Source organism: Mercenaria mercenaria, unplaced genomic scaffold (assembly GCF_021730395.1).
Source record: "Mercenaria mercenaria strain notata unplaced genomic scaffold, MADL_Memer_1 contig_909, whole genome shotgun sequence".
NCBI lineage: Eukaryota > Metazoa > Mollusca > Bivalvia > Venerida > Veneridae > Mercenaria > Mercenaria mercenaria.
The window spans coordinates 39086-52911 of record NW_026463823.1 but is presented as its reverse complement, the minus strand read 5'-3'; the positions used below and the strand labels follow the sequence as shown (position 1 = coordinate 52911).

The window sequence follows — 13826 nt, the reverse complement described above, 5'->3', positions numbered from 1 at the left end:
GATCAGGTATGGTATTTTGAGTGCTAACAAGGTTTTTCTTTGACTTGACTAAGTGACCATTAAGACTAACATTTATAGCTATATTTCATCTACAGACTAAGTAAATGTCCTCTAGCCTATATACAAGATTTTTCTATTGCTTGAACAATTGATAACCAACGTTTTCTAGATTTTTTAAAGACAAACATTCTGACAAGGTTTTATATTGTTCATGTAGAAAATTTGGTATCTTCAATGGTTCATGGATAAAGTTTTTTTTATATGATTTGAGTTAGTGGCCTTGTGCTTAACAGCTGATGACCTAGTTGTAAAATTGACCTAAACTTTAGTATGGACTGTTCTATATATACCTGTAGATACAAGTACAAAGGGCTATAAATCTTGGCTTCCTCAAATAATGCAACTGAAACATGCAGGAACATATTTCTTTATAGCAGTTAACAGTACTACCACATTTTATACTATGAGAAATGACTATGAAAGGACTGCTGAAAAGATGGTCTGCCAAAGCCAAAACTATATACTTCCGCCTTCGGCAGGGTATAACAAAAGAAGCCCATTATGAACTATGAAAAGGTTGTGTATAGAAAATGGTTGCCATCCTATACTTTATATACTGTACCTATTTTTGTATTGTCATGTTATCTCTCTTCCATGAAATATCTCTGCCCATAATTTTGATGACTGTGGTGATTTGTTCATTTGGAGGAACTGATTCTCTAGACTGTTTGACACTGCTCAAGTCAAAAAAATTTTCAGAATGGCAAACATTTGAAAAGACATCTAAAAATATAAAATCATAAAAAATCGTATTATCATACTGTATATATACGTAAATATTTAATCAGTTTACAACTTTGAAATTCCATTTAAAATTTCCATTTAAACAACCTAGTTATATTATTTGTATGGTGAAAAGCGCATATATTTAATTGAAAATGAAATTTGCCAAGATATTATGTCCATCAACATAGTGTCCAAGTTTAAGGATAACACAGCAACTTATGCAATATCTATCAACAAGCCGACAATGCATTCATATCACAGCAAAGAAAAGACCTAACCGCTTAACAAAAGCTGTCAGAGGACAGCAACGCTCGACTACTAGTGTTCAACAATCTTGTCAATTGATTATTGAAAACGAAAGAAAGAGGCAAAATTTTGTAAAATTGCAAAACAGGGTTATGGAACCTGTGTAATGCATATCAGCTTATAACAATGGAAATTTGTGTTAAGTTTCAATCCATGATTCCAACTAGTGGGTACTAAGAGACTAGTTTTAACTTTACATACAAAAACCCAAGAAACTGCAAAGTTGGAATAGGGGCATAATATTTTGAAAAATACAAAGTAGAGTTATGGAACCTGTGCACTGCATGTCAGATCATCACAGTGAACGTGTGTGAATTTCAATCCATTCCCTTGATGGGTACCGAGATACTGGCTTACGCATGGGTAAGTCCAACAGCTCTACCTATTCTTTGAATAGTTGAGCTAAAAAGATTGACAATTGTGGAATGTAATTTGCCAATAGAAAATTTAGCAAGGCCTTTTACTAGCCAGATAGTTTTAACCCTGAATTCAGACTGACAGCATGCACTATAATTCATTATATTGTTTTTCACTGAAACATTTAGACTATTGTTTTGGTTTGCTCATTACCTGGTACTGATTCTCCAAAGGGTTATCAATGGTTTGTGCACTTTCACTCCACAACAGCATGCTTCTGTTTAAAGACATTACCCCTATAACCTATTGAAATAAAAAAAATAATTTACAGGCATTGTTCTATATAATTGTTAACAAAATTTTCATTGAAAACAGACAAGTAGTGACCTAAACATCCTTCAATACACAATCATGAAACTGTTAAGTTTTCATTTAATTCAGCTAAAATACAGTGAAATAAAATGTTCACTGATAATGTTAACAAACAGATAAATGCTTATTAATTAAGGTTTAGGAGTGTATCTTCAAAACACAGAAATATTTGATAAACGAACAACATCTTTACAATTAATCTACCTGACCATTACATGTTCTGCTGTGCTGTCCCATACGATGAATACCGTACTTAAAATATTCTCAACAAGAGGTCATGATGACCTTGTATTGTTCACCTGTTAAATATGCTAAATGCAATATATGCAAGGTCTGTGCCCTGTGGTTGTAGAAGATTTTAAGTTTACTACTACCTGGTACTTTATCTATGTGACCCCAGGGTTCATGATTTGAATAAACTTGTGATTAGAGCATTTGAACTAGTTTTTGACCCCAAATGACACAGCTTTGAACTTGACATAAAGGATCATCAAGATAAACATTCTGATCAACTTTCATGACAATAGGGTAATAAATGTTGCCCCTTGAATGTTATCAAGTGTTCCTTTGATCCGAGTGTAAGACCTAGTTTTTTACCCCAAATGACCCTGTTTCAAACAATTGCCTGGCTTAGGGATCATCAAGATAAACATTCTGACCAAGTTTCATGAAGATAGGGTCGTAAATGCTGCCTCTACAGTGTTAATAAATCTTTCCTTTGAATGTGCAGGTGACCTAGTTTTGACCCCCACATGACCCGAAACTGGCTTAGGGATCATCAAGATAAACATTTTGAAGTTTAATGAATATAGGGTTTTAAATGTGGACTCTAAAGTATAAACAAGCTTTTCCTTTGATTTGAATAAGTGACTTAGTTTTGAATCCACATCTTGGCCTTGGAATATTCAAGAAAAACATTCTGACCAAGTTTCATGAAGATAAGGTCATAAATGTTGCCTCTACAGTGTTAACAAGCTTTTCCTTTGAGTGGTGACCTAGTTTTAGATCCCATATTACCCAGTTTCAAACTTGGCCTAGGGATCATCAAGATAAACATTCTTTCCAAGTTTCATGAAGATATGGTCATAAATATGGCCAAGCTTTTCCTTTGATTTGACTTAATTTTTTAACCCACATGACCCAGTTTCGAACTTGACCTAGAAATCAACAAGATTAAAATGATTGTGACCATGTTTCATGAAGAGAGCTCATAAATGTGGTCTCAAGATTGTTAACAAGCTTTTCCTTTGATTTGACCGGGTGACTTAGATTTTGAACCCATATGACACAGTTTTTAACCTGGCCTAGAGATCATCAAGATAAACATTTTGTGCAAGTTTGTTTTAGGTTTAACGCCATTTTTTCAACAGTATTTCAGTCTTGTAACGACGGGCAGTTAACCTAACCAGTTTTTCTAGATTCTGTACCAGTACAAACCAGTTCTCCGCAAGTAACTGCCAACTTCCCCACATAAATCAGAGGTGGAGGACGAACGATCTTAGCCACAATGTCTTCTATCAAATTGCCGCAGAGAAAATATGCCCAGCCTGAGGAACGAACTTATGACCCCACGATCTGTAGACCAACACATTACCTTCTGAGCTAAGCGGGCGTATCAAAAACCTTTATATGGCTAGAAGGGCCAAAATTTTAGAGGCATTAACTCTAGAACCAATGATGGAATCTAGTCGTTTTTTGTTTTTTTTTAAAAGAATTGAGATCTTATTTTGACAAGTTGTATATAAGTGTGGTTAAAATTGAATGTAAAATGTCACTTCTATCGAGTTCATAAGGTAAAATTACAAATTTTGGTTCCTTCAGGGGCTGTTAGTCTGGAACCTATGATTGGACCTGACAGATTCATCATGGAATCTAAGATATGTTGATGTGAAAAATATTTTGCAAGTTTGTATCAAATCAAAAAATAAACGAAGTGACTATATGGCTGCAAAAGCAAAAATAGCAATTTTGGCCCTTTTCTAAGGGGTCATAACTTTGGAACTAATGATGGGATCTGGCCAGTTTTCAAAACAAAGGAACCAAGATGTTATACTCACACAAATTATGTACTAGTTTAATTAAAATCAATTGCAAAATGTGGTCTCTATCATGTTCAAAAGAAATTGTGGATGGACAACGATGACAGACGAAGGGCGATCACAAAAGTTTACCTTGTCACTAGTGACAGATGAGTTAAAAAGTTGTTCCCTTATAAAAAATGAATACCATTTGTAAAGAAATAAAAATAAAACTATATTCCATCAAGTTTATGATGTGAAATTTCAGCAATGGGTGATTATTGCAAATGCATTGAAACAAAGATATGTAACAGTTCTTTGATATTACTGATTTTTCAAAGGCACTGAACTGTTTGTAAGTGTGGCCCCTTTATGCTGCCCTTTGCCAGAATTCAAACTGTAAACTGTCAGTTGTTGTGTCGAGTAACATACATGTTTTATAGGCTGTTCAATGGACAAGACAAGATACACATTTGACTTCCAAGTGTAACATTGTATTTGACCTTGGAGCAAGGGGTCTGGGTCTTGTACATGGCACGTCATCTCATAAATAGGGAACATTTAAGCCAAGTAATTTCAAAATCCCTTCATCAATGGCAGAGTTATGGACTGGACAAGAAACAGACAATGTTAACCGTTAACCTATAATTGTGACCTTGACCTTAGAACCAGGGGACTGACACTGACATGTCTCATTAAGGGGAACATTTAAGCCATGTTATTTTAAAATCCCTTGATGAATGGCAGAGTTATGGACCAGACACAAAACAGACTCTGTTGACCTTTGACTTCTGTGACCTTGACCTTGGAGCTATGGGTCTGGGTCTTGTGCATGACACATTGTCTCATTATGGTAAACATTTATGCCAAGTTATTTCAAAATCCCTTCATGGTTGGCAGAGTTATAGACTGCAGGGATATAAATTAACAGGAGCCAAGTAGACCATGGCCCCTTAATTTTGGGCTGGGCCCCTAAATTGTTGAAGAAAATGCTAATATACCTATCGTTAAACAATTATTTTTGACAGTCTGCCCTAAATAACAAGAGCTGTCACAGGAGACAGCGCACTCTACTATTTCGCTGCTGGATAGTGAAACTGGGCACATTTGTAGAAGCTGGAGCTGTCACTGAAGTGTTTAATGACTCCAACGTGGATGAAATATTGGATAATAGCTTGAGTCTGTGTCAAAAGAATTAAGTTATAAGAGAGATAAGGATCAAGTGTATCAAAACATTAAATATTAAGTATAATTCTTAGCAAAAAGGGGGCGTAATTCTTGAAATATTGGTGCAACAGTGATGCACATTGTGTCATGTTAAATCAAATCCATTTTGTAATGACTTGAGATATAGTGAAAATGCATCGAAATTAACCTTTAAATCTAAGTAAAAGTGGCATAATTCATGAAAAATTGGTGCTAGAGTTATGAACCTTGTGTCATATGATGTGGGTGATATGGTGGAACAACTATTTTAAGTTTGAATCAAATCCATTCAGTAATAACAAGAGTTAGAGTGAAAGTGCATCAAAACTTTAACCTAAAATTATAAGTAAAAAGGAGGGATAATTCATGAATTAATGGTGCAAGAGTTATGGCCATTGTGTAATATGATGTGACTGATGATGTTGAACATCTATTTTAAGTTTGAATCAAATCCATTTAGTAATAACTTAGATAAAGTGAAAATGCACCAAAACTTTAACCTGAAATTCTAAGTAAAAAGGGGGATAATTCATGATATATTGGTGCAAGAGTTATGACCCTTGTGCCATATTATGTAGGTGATGATGAGGAAGAACTATTTTAACTTTGAAGTAAATCCATCAAGTAATAACAAAGATAAGGAGAAAGTGCATCAAAACTTTAACCAAAGTGCGGACGCGGAAGGATGCCGACACCGGGTCGAGTAGGATAGCTCTCCATACTTCGTATAATCGAGCTAAAAATAGCTAGTTTATATCCCTGAACTGGACACGAAACAGACCGTGTTAACTGTTGACCTCTAATTGTGACATTGTCCTTGGAGCTAGGGGTCTGAATCTTGCACATGACACATCATCTCATTATGGTGAACATTTATGCCAAGTTATTTCAAAATCCACGGGTGTTCACATAATACGCCCCGCTCTTCCAGAGACGGGCGCATAAAAAGCTGAAAACATAACACAAGTTATGTCAGGCCCTATTTACCATAGAATAGTTTATGCTGCCAGGCCATCAGTCTTTGCGAGAGCACCTGTGACCTATCAAAAATTCAGTCTTCATACACTGGCTGTAACATCTTTTCCTGAAAACACAAGCCAACAAATAACATTAAAAATAGAAGTACAACAACAGTAATAAACAAGAGCTGTCAGTGGACAGCGCGCTCGACTATTCTCAGTGCTTGATAGTATAATATAAGCTATGAGTAAAATTATAACATTACAATAAGCATATTCTAAGTCTAAAAGGGGCCATAATTCAGTCAAAATGCTTGATAGAGTTGCCTCCTCCTTTTTACAGACTGGGGTCATGATGGTAAACAAGTATGCAAAATATCAAAGCAATATCTCAATGGACTTTGAAAATATTTGGGGTGGTACGCAAACTTTAACATTTATTCCAAGTCGAAAAGGGGCCATAATTCAGTCAAAATGCTTGATAGAGTTGCCTCCTCCTTTTTACAGACTGGGGTCATGATGGTTAACAAGTATGCAAAATATCAAAGCAATATCTCAATGGACTTTGAAAATATTTGGGGCGGTACGCAAACTTTAACATTTATTTCAAGTCGAAAAGGGGCAATAATTCAGTCAAAATGCTTGACAGAGTTGCCTTCTCCTTTTTACAGACTGGGGTCATGATGGTTAACAAGTATGCAAAATATCAAAGCAATATCTCAATGGACTTTGAAAATATTTGGGGTGATACGCAAACTTTAATATTTATTCCAAGTCGAAAAGGGGCCATAATTCAGTCAAAATGCTTGATAGAGTTGCCTCCTCCTTTTTACAGACTGGGGTCATGATGGTAAACAAGTATGCAAAATATCAAAGCAATATCTCAATGGACTTTGAAAATATTTGGGGCAGTACGCAAACTTTGTGTGAAGCTGACGCTATGCCAACACCGGGGCGACTCGAGTAGGATAGCTTCCCTATTCTTCGAATAGTCGAGCTAAAAAGCGTTTTTTTTCCTGACAGTCGAGCTATTTCTTATGAAACATTTTGGTTGCAAAATATCCTTTGTAAACTGTTGAAAACTCATGTCAATACTGAGATATCAAAAACATTTAATATCCCTTTGGATAGAAATAGTACATGTACCATAATGTTGAGCCTGTTACTTGTGGACAAACCACCTCAATGACTCAAACATTTTAGTACATAAACAAAAGGACCATGATGGTCCTGAATCGCTCACCTCTTCCCACATGATCCAGTTTTGAGTATGACGTCGTTTTTTCTATTATTTATTTTTTTTGACATAGTGACCTAGTTTTTGAGCTCATGTGACCCAGTTTTGAACTTGACCTAGATATTATCAAGATAAAAATTATGACTCATTTTCATGAAGATCCATTGAAAAATATGGTCTCTAGAGAGGTCACAAGGTTTTTATATTATTTGACCTATTGACCTAGTATTTTAAGGCACGTGACCCAGTTTCAAACTTGACATAGATATTATCAAGGTGAACATTCTGACCAATTTTCATGAAGATCCATTCAAGGGTATGGCCTCTAGAGAGGTCACAAGGTTTTTCTATTTCAAGACCTACTGACCTAGTTTTTGATCGCAGTTGACCCAGTTTCAAACTTGACCTAGATATCATCAAGATAAACATTCAGACCAACTTTCATACAGATCCCATGAAAAATATGGCCTTTAGAGAGGTCACAAGGTTTTTCTATTTTGATATAATCAAGATGAACATTCTGACCAATTTTTATGGAGATCTATTCACAAGTATGGCCTCTAGAGAGGTCACAAGGTTTTTCTATTTTTAGACCTACTGACCTAGTTTTTGACCGCACATGACCCTGTTTCGAACTTCACCTAGATATCATCAAGATGAAGATTCAGATCAATTTTCATATAGATCCCGTGGAAAATATGGCTTCTAGAGAGGTAACAAGGTTTTTCTATTATTTGACCTACTGACCTAGTTTTTGATGGCACGTGACCCACTTTTAAACTTGACCTAGATATCATCAAGGTGAACATTCTGACCAATTTTCATGAAGATTTCATGAAATATATGGCCTCTAGAGAGGTCACAAGGTTTTTCTATTTTTAGACCTACCGACCTAGTTTTTGGCCGCACGTGACCCAGTTTCGAACTTGACCTAGATATCATCAAGATGAACATTCAGACCAATTTTCATACAGATCCCATGAAAAATATGGCCTTTAGAGAGGTCACAAGGTTTTTCTATTATTTGACCTACTGACCTAGTTTTTGATGGCACGTAACTCAGTTTCAAACTTGACCCAGATATCATCAAGATGAACATTCTGACCAATTTTCATGAAGATCTTGTGAAATATATGGCCTCTAGAGAGGTCACAAGGTTTTTCTATTTTTAGACCTACTGACCTAGTTTTTGATAGCACGTGATCCAGTTTCGAACTTGACCTAGATATCATCAAGGTGAACATTCAGACCAACTTTCATACAGATCCCATTAAAAATATGGCCTTTAGAGTGGTCACAAGGTTTTTCTATTATTTGATCTACTGACCTAGTTTTTGACAGCACGTGATCCAGTTTCAAACTTTGCCTAGATATCATCAAGGTGAACGTTCTGACCAACTTTCATGAAGATCTTGTGAAATATATGGCCTCTAGAGAGGTCACAAGGTTTTTCTATTCTTAGACCTACTGACCCAGTTTTTGCAGGCACGTGACCCAGTTTCGAACTTGACCTAGATATCATTAAGGTGAACATTCTGACCAATTGTCATGAAGATCCATTGAAAATTATGGCCTCTAGAGAGGTCACAAGGTTTTTCTATTTTTAAACCTACTGACCTAGTTTTTGATGGCACATGACCCAGTTTCGAACTTGACCTAGAATTTACCAAGATGAACATTCTGACCCATTTTCATAAAGATCCCATGAAAAATGTGACCTCTAGAGATGTCACAAGGAAAAGTTTACGCACGGACGACGGACAAGTAGGTCAAGGTCACAGTTAAGTGACCCCTAATCACTTGGGGTCATCAGGAAATTTAATTAAATAGTCTAGGAAATATGATCTGATAATGTTTGAGTTACATTTTCCTACATAAGTCATAAGAAGTGACCCCAGAGCTGGGCCTCTTTTCACCCCAGGAGTAAATCTGATAAATTTTGTTAAGAGATTCACTAGGCAATGCTACACACCAAATATTAAAGTCCTAGGCCTTGAACTTTCAGAATAGAAGATTTTTAATTTTCATTTCTATACGCCGTAGTGAGTAGGATAGCTCTAGTTATTCTCGAATAGTCAAGCTAATAACATTCATACACACAACATACAGATCCTTGACATTTGATACTTTACATTGCTATAACCATATTTACAAACTGTATTTTATTTGGTTATTTTACTATTTATCAATCTTTATTTATTTTATCATAAATAATGGTCATTTTATCATATATAATGGTATGTGATTCATAAGTACCTGGTTGCATATGTAGCTGTTAAGATTATATTATCTAAAATGTAGGTAAAATATGTCACACTTGGTACCTGAGGTAATGCCAATGTTACTTTTTAAGTCATAAAAGTTGTTACATCAAGGACATAATTATAGTGCATACATTTCAAAATTTTTAAAGATTATTCAATCATTATCTAATCATTATATTTGTTTACAAAAACCTCATGACTTTTTTATGTCTGAAACAGTTTTTGATGTAGGACAGTTGTTTCATTTTATAACTGAACACTAATACAGGGGCGGCAAAATCTGATTTTTACTTGCTTGTCTGTTTTTGTCATTTGCTATTTTTTACTTGTCCGTATGATAGTTATATAGTAAATTCTTGTCAAATTTCACTTGTCCGTACAAGCTTTGGGACAACCTGGGCAATACGGACAATTGAATTTGTAATACTGATAGTTTTCATATCATTACACTGTGGTTATAAAAAATCCTGTAGCTGTCAATCTTGCCAGTTTTAAGCAGCCTAGTAATTGTGGCAAATTATATATAAGAAATAAAAATAATTCATATTTAACTGTTGCCTTTGACCTGTTGTCCTTCTTACTGGTTTTTATTATTATTTAAATATAAGAATAGACTGTTCTCCTACTTAGATGTGTCATGTATAGTCATACATAAATCTTATAGACATTAAGTGCAAAATTATGTACATAAATCTCCAACACCATGGCAGCACCATTCACCCTGCAAAAATTCTTACACTGTGTAACACAGCTGAACTTTCTGGCAAAAACAGTTCCTGTCTATGTAAGGTATGAATTACGTGTTCTACTTTGCCCGCAGAATTTTTCAAAATCGCTACATTGCTGTAAAAACATACGAAATACAAACCGGAGAAACTACAATTGATTCGCACACAGCGGCACTTTTTCCCGTGACCAGTGTGGATTACAGTTACCATTCGTGCAACTGACCCATCAACTTGAGTGAGATTGAGAGTCCTGCTTGTACAACATCTGAAAAATGATGAAAGCCAGTCTTATTATCTTTCATTAAATAAAGGAACATCTTAAATGATCATATGTTTGTGCAATAGTGTCAAAACAATCTGACTGCCAAGAAAATGTGAAATTATATAAATAATTAAAGTGTCTTTGGCTTTCACAGCAACTTCACCATGAACATTTATATCATAAATAACTTTGACCTTTTCAAAAATGTAAAGTGTCAAAATGTGATACAAAAACTCTAAACAAACTGATACCTGTATGTAAATTGTGCCATTTTCTACAGTTAAAGTAATAAAAATATCAAGTACAAAGCAGTGTAATCTACCTTACTTAACTGGCCTGAAGTAACTGAATATCCAGCTTAAATGCACTAACTCCAACCCTTTTTTTGTAAATTTGGGGAAGGGTACCAGGTCCCTTTTGGAGGGGAAATTTACGTCGCGAAATCATTGTTTGGAGGAATATATTTGCTGAAAAGTTGTTAAAATCAGGACAGAAAATCAAAACTAATTTCATTTTTTTTTTTGCATGGGGAATTTTTGGCCAAGGTGGGGAAAAAAGTATACTTTTTAGATTGTGGAATGGGGCCGAATTTCGGCCCTAAAATCAGCATAAAAAAAGGCCTGATTACTCCTATGAAGAAAATCCTGTCTATCCAATTTGTAAATGCAATTTCACTTGTACACTTGTTTCAAGGGCGGGGGAGGAGGGGGATAGTGTGAGGGGCCTCCCAGGATTTTTTTTACTTGGAGAAAAAGATCTTTTTTTCCCCTTTCTTTAAAAGTCCGAATATTTTTTCAGAACTTGAGGGTCAGAATATTTTTTTCATAGTAACCCAAAGATTTTTTTTTGGAATTCAAAACTTAAATTAGTAATAAGCTTGTTAAAGAAATGTTATGCTCAATCTTGCATTTTGCTGACTTAATTCATCAAGTGTTTGAGGTTTTTTTTATAAATCAGAAGAAAAGTTTCCTCATGACATTATTTGTCTGAATATTTTTGAAACATGTCTGAACAGACTGAACCCTGCCTGACCCATTTTTAGAACTGTATCTGAAAGAATCAGAAATGAATTCAAAAAGTTTCAGAAAATGATTTTACTGAACTTTTACTGAAATACTCTCTAAAGATTAAGAACTAAATTCAGGATATTCCAGAAATAAGTTAAAAATGTTTCTGAATTCACAATTTCAAAAATATTTTTATACACAACAGAATATGCATAATTCTTTTTCACAAATTCATAAGCTTTACAAGAGAAAACACTGTACTAACAAACCATAACAGTGTAAAGTTTGCAAACATGTTTGACCTAGTGACCCGGTTTTTGTCATCCCATGACTCCATATTTTTTTTTTTTTAAATCTGACCTGGAGCCACAATTGTTTCTTCCGGAATTTGGAAGTCCAGACTTGTTTTCATTATGCTGAAGCCAGAATACTTTTTTCAAGCAAAGCTACTCAGAATTAAAACAAATCCAAGAAAGCACCAACCTCCCTCATATCAAATGGTCAGCCCTTTATAATAAATGACATTTTAACTGGCTGAATTAATGTTATTCTACAATAATAATAATCTGGATTGTTTTTTTCTGACAGTAGATGTTGCAGCTAAACTTTACAATTAAATTTTACAATATCACAAAAAGTACAAAATTAATGTTTTAGGCCACACCAAATTAAAAAAAAAAGTTGTTCATCGGATTTTTGTCTGAAAAAAAATTAGGCGGCAAGAGAAAAAAAAAAGATTTTTTTTTTGAGAAAATCAGCAGGGAGTGAATTTTAAGAGTGAAGAAATATATTTGTCTTGTTTTTTTTTCTCTCGATTAATAAAAACCTTGAAATAGAATGTACAGCCCTTTTACATTAGAAATAATTCACAGGGATTGAGAAAACATGGGTACATTTTGGGTTGGGTATGTTTTGACCTGAAGGCACACAACAAAGCGAACTCGTGGAAAAAGGTAATAAGTTAATAACATTGGCATACAGTACAGTAACAGTGTAATCAAGTAATGTATGCGTTTGAAAATGCTGATAGAAAATATGTAATATACAACACTGCATAACCTAAACCCATAATCATGAAACAGATATGTGACTTGAATATATGTATTTACTTTTATGAAAATGTAGCATTTTTAGCTCCACTTTTCCAGTTTTCGAAGCTTTTGATAAAGTTAAATATCTCTGCTAAAATAAAAGCTTTTGACTTGAAGCTTAAAATAATTATTTACTATTAAATTTAAGTCTTCACCGGGAGCAACAGTCCCCATGCCAAGTGTGACCTTGACCTTTGAGCTAGGGGTCTAAAAGTTGTGCATGACACATCATCTTATTATGAGGAACATTTGTGCCAAGTAATATTAAAATCCCTTTATAGATGGGAGAGTTATGGACCAGACAGGAAAAAAGCCCCCTTTGACCTCCAATTGTGACCTTGTCCTTTGAGCTCGGGGTCCGAGTTTTGCGCATGACATGTCGTCTCAACATTTATGTGAAAGTAATATTAAAATCCCCTCACGGATGACAGAGTTATGGACCAGACATGTATTGCTGACGGACGGACCGACAGAATGACGGAAAAGCGCAATCCTATAGTCCCCGAAACTGGTTCTCATGCAACCAGTAGGGGACTAATAATGTAGACTGATGTTATGAAATAAATTAGTGAGAGTTTTCATCCAATTTTCAATGAAATAAATCCGATTTTTGTTGCAACAATCGAAGAAAATGGCGTAACTGCATGCATATATATCATGACATATTATAGACGAAATGTATTTATTGTGATTTAAGTGACTATTTTATAACAATCTGGAACTGGAATTTATTTATAAGCATTTGTACATAGTTACGTCCGTAAAGAGTACTTAGTTAAAGCACACCAATAAATCTTAGCTTGATTTTTTTTTTCCATGGGGCGAGCGCAAGCCAAATTTTTTTGTGTTTCTGGAAATATACAAGTGGCAAATTCGATAAACAACTTTTTAATTTGGTGAGGCCTTAAGCATCTACAAAGCAATCAGTTACCTATATGTATACAGAGGCAGCCAATTTGAAATTTCCATCTATATAAGCATTGCAGAGCACTCTCATTTCATCTTTTAGATACTGAAAATGTAAGAAATGCAATAGAATAAATAAATATAAAGTATTAAAATAAGGAATTCAGATATGATTTATCTCATGAATGACGAAAGGCAGACACTATGCAAGTCTAGTGTGTAACTTATTCTGCCTGCTTTCCTTCAATATATGTCAATTTCAGACTCAAATGTTCTGTGAATTTTCAACTCTTTGAACTGAAATTTTAGATTGGGTAAAGTAAAAAA

General features: G+C 34.7%; 1 long non-coding RNA gene across 1 annotated transcript; it reads right to left on the bottom strand.

Annotated features, from left to right (window-relative positions):
• Positions 1–721: 721 nt before the first annotated feature.
• Positions 722–13579, bottom strand: LOC123532821 (uncharacterized). The gene is made up of 5 exons (XR_008369746.1): positions 13525–13579; positions 10374–10498; positions 6033–6129; positions 1663–1752; positions 722–783 (listed from the first exon to the last, which is right to left on the bottom strand). It is a non-coding gene; the product is annotated as an uncharacterized LOC123532821 (long non-coding RNA).
• Positions 13580–13826: the final 247 nt, after the last annotated feature.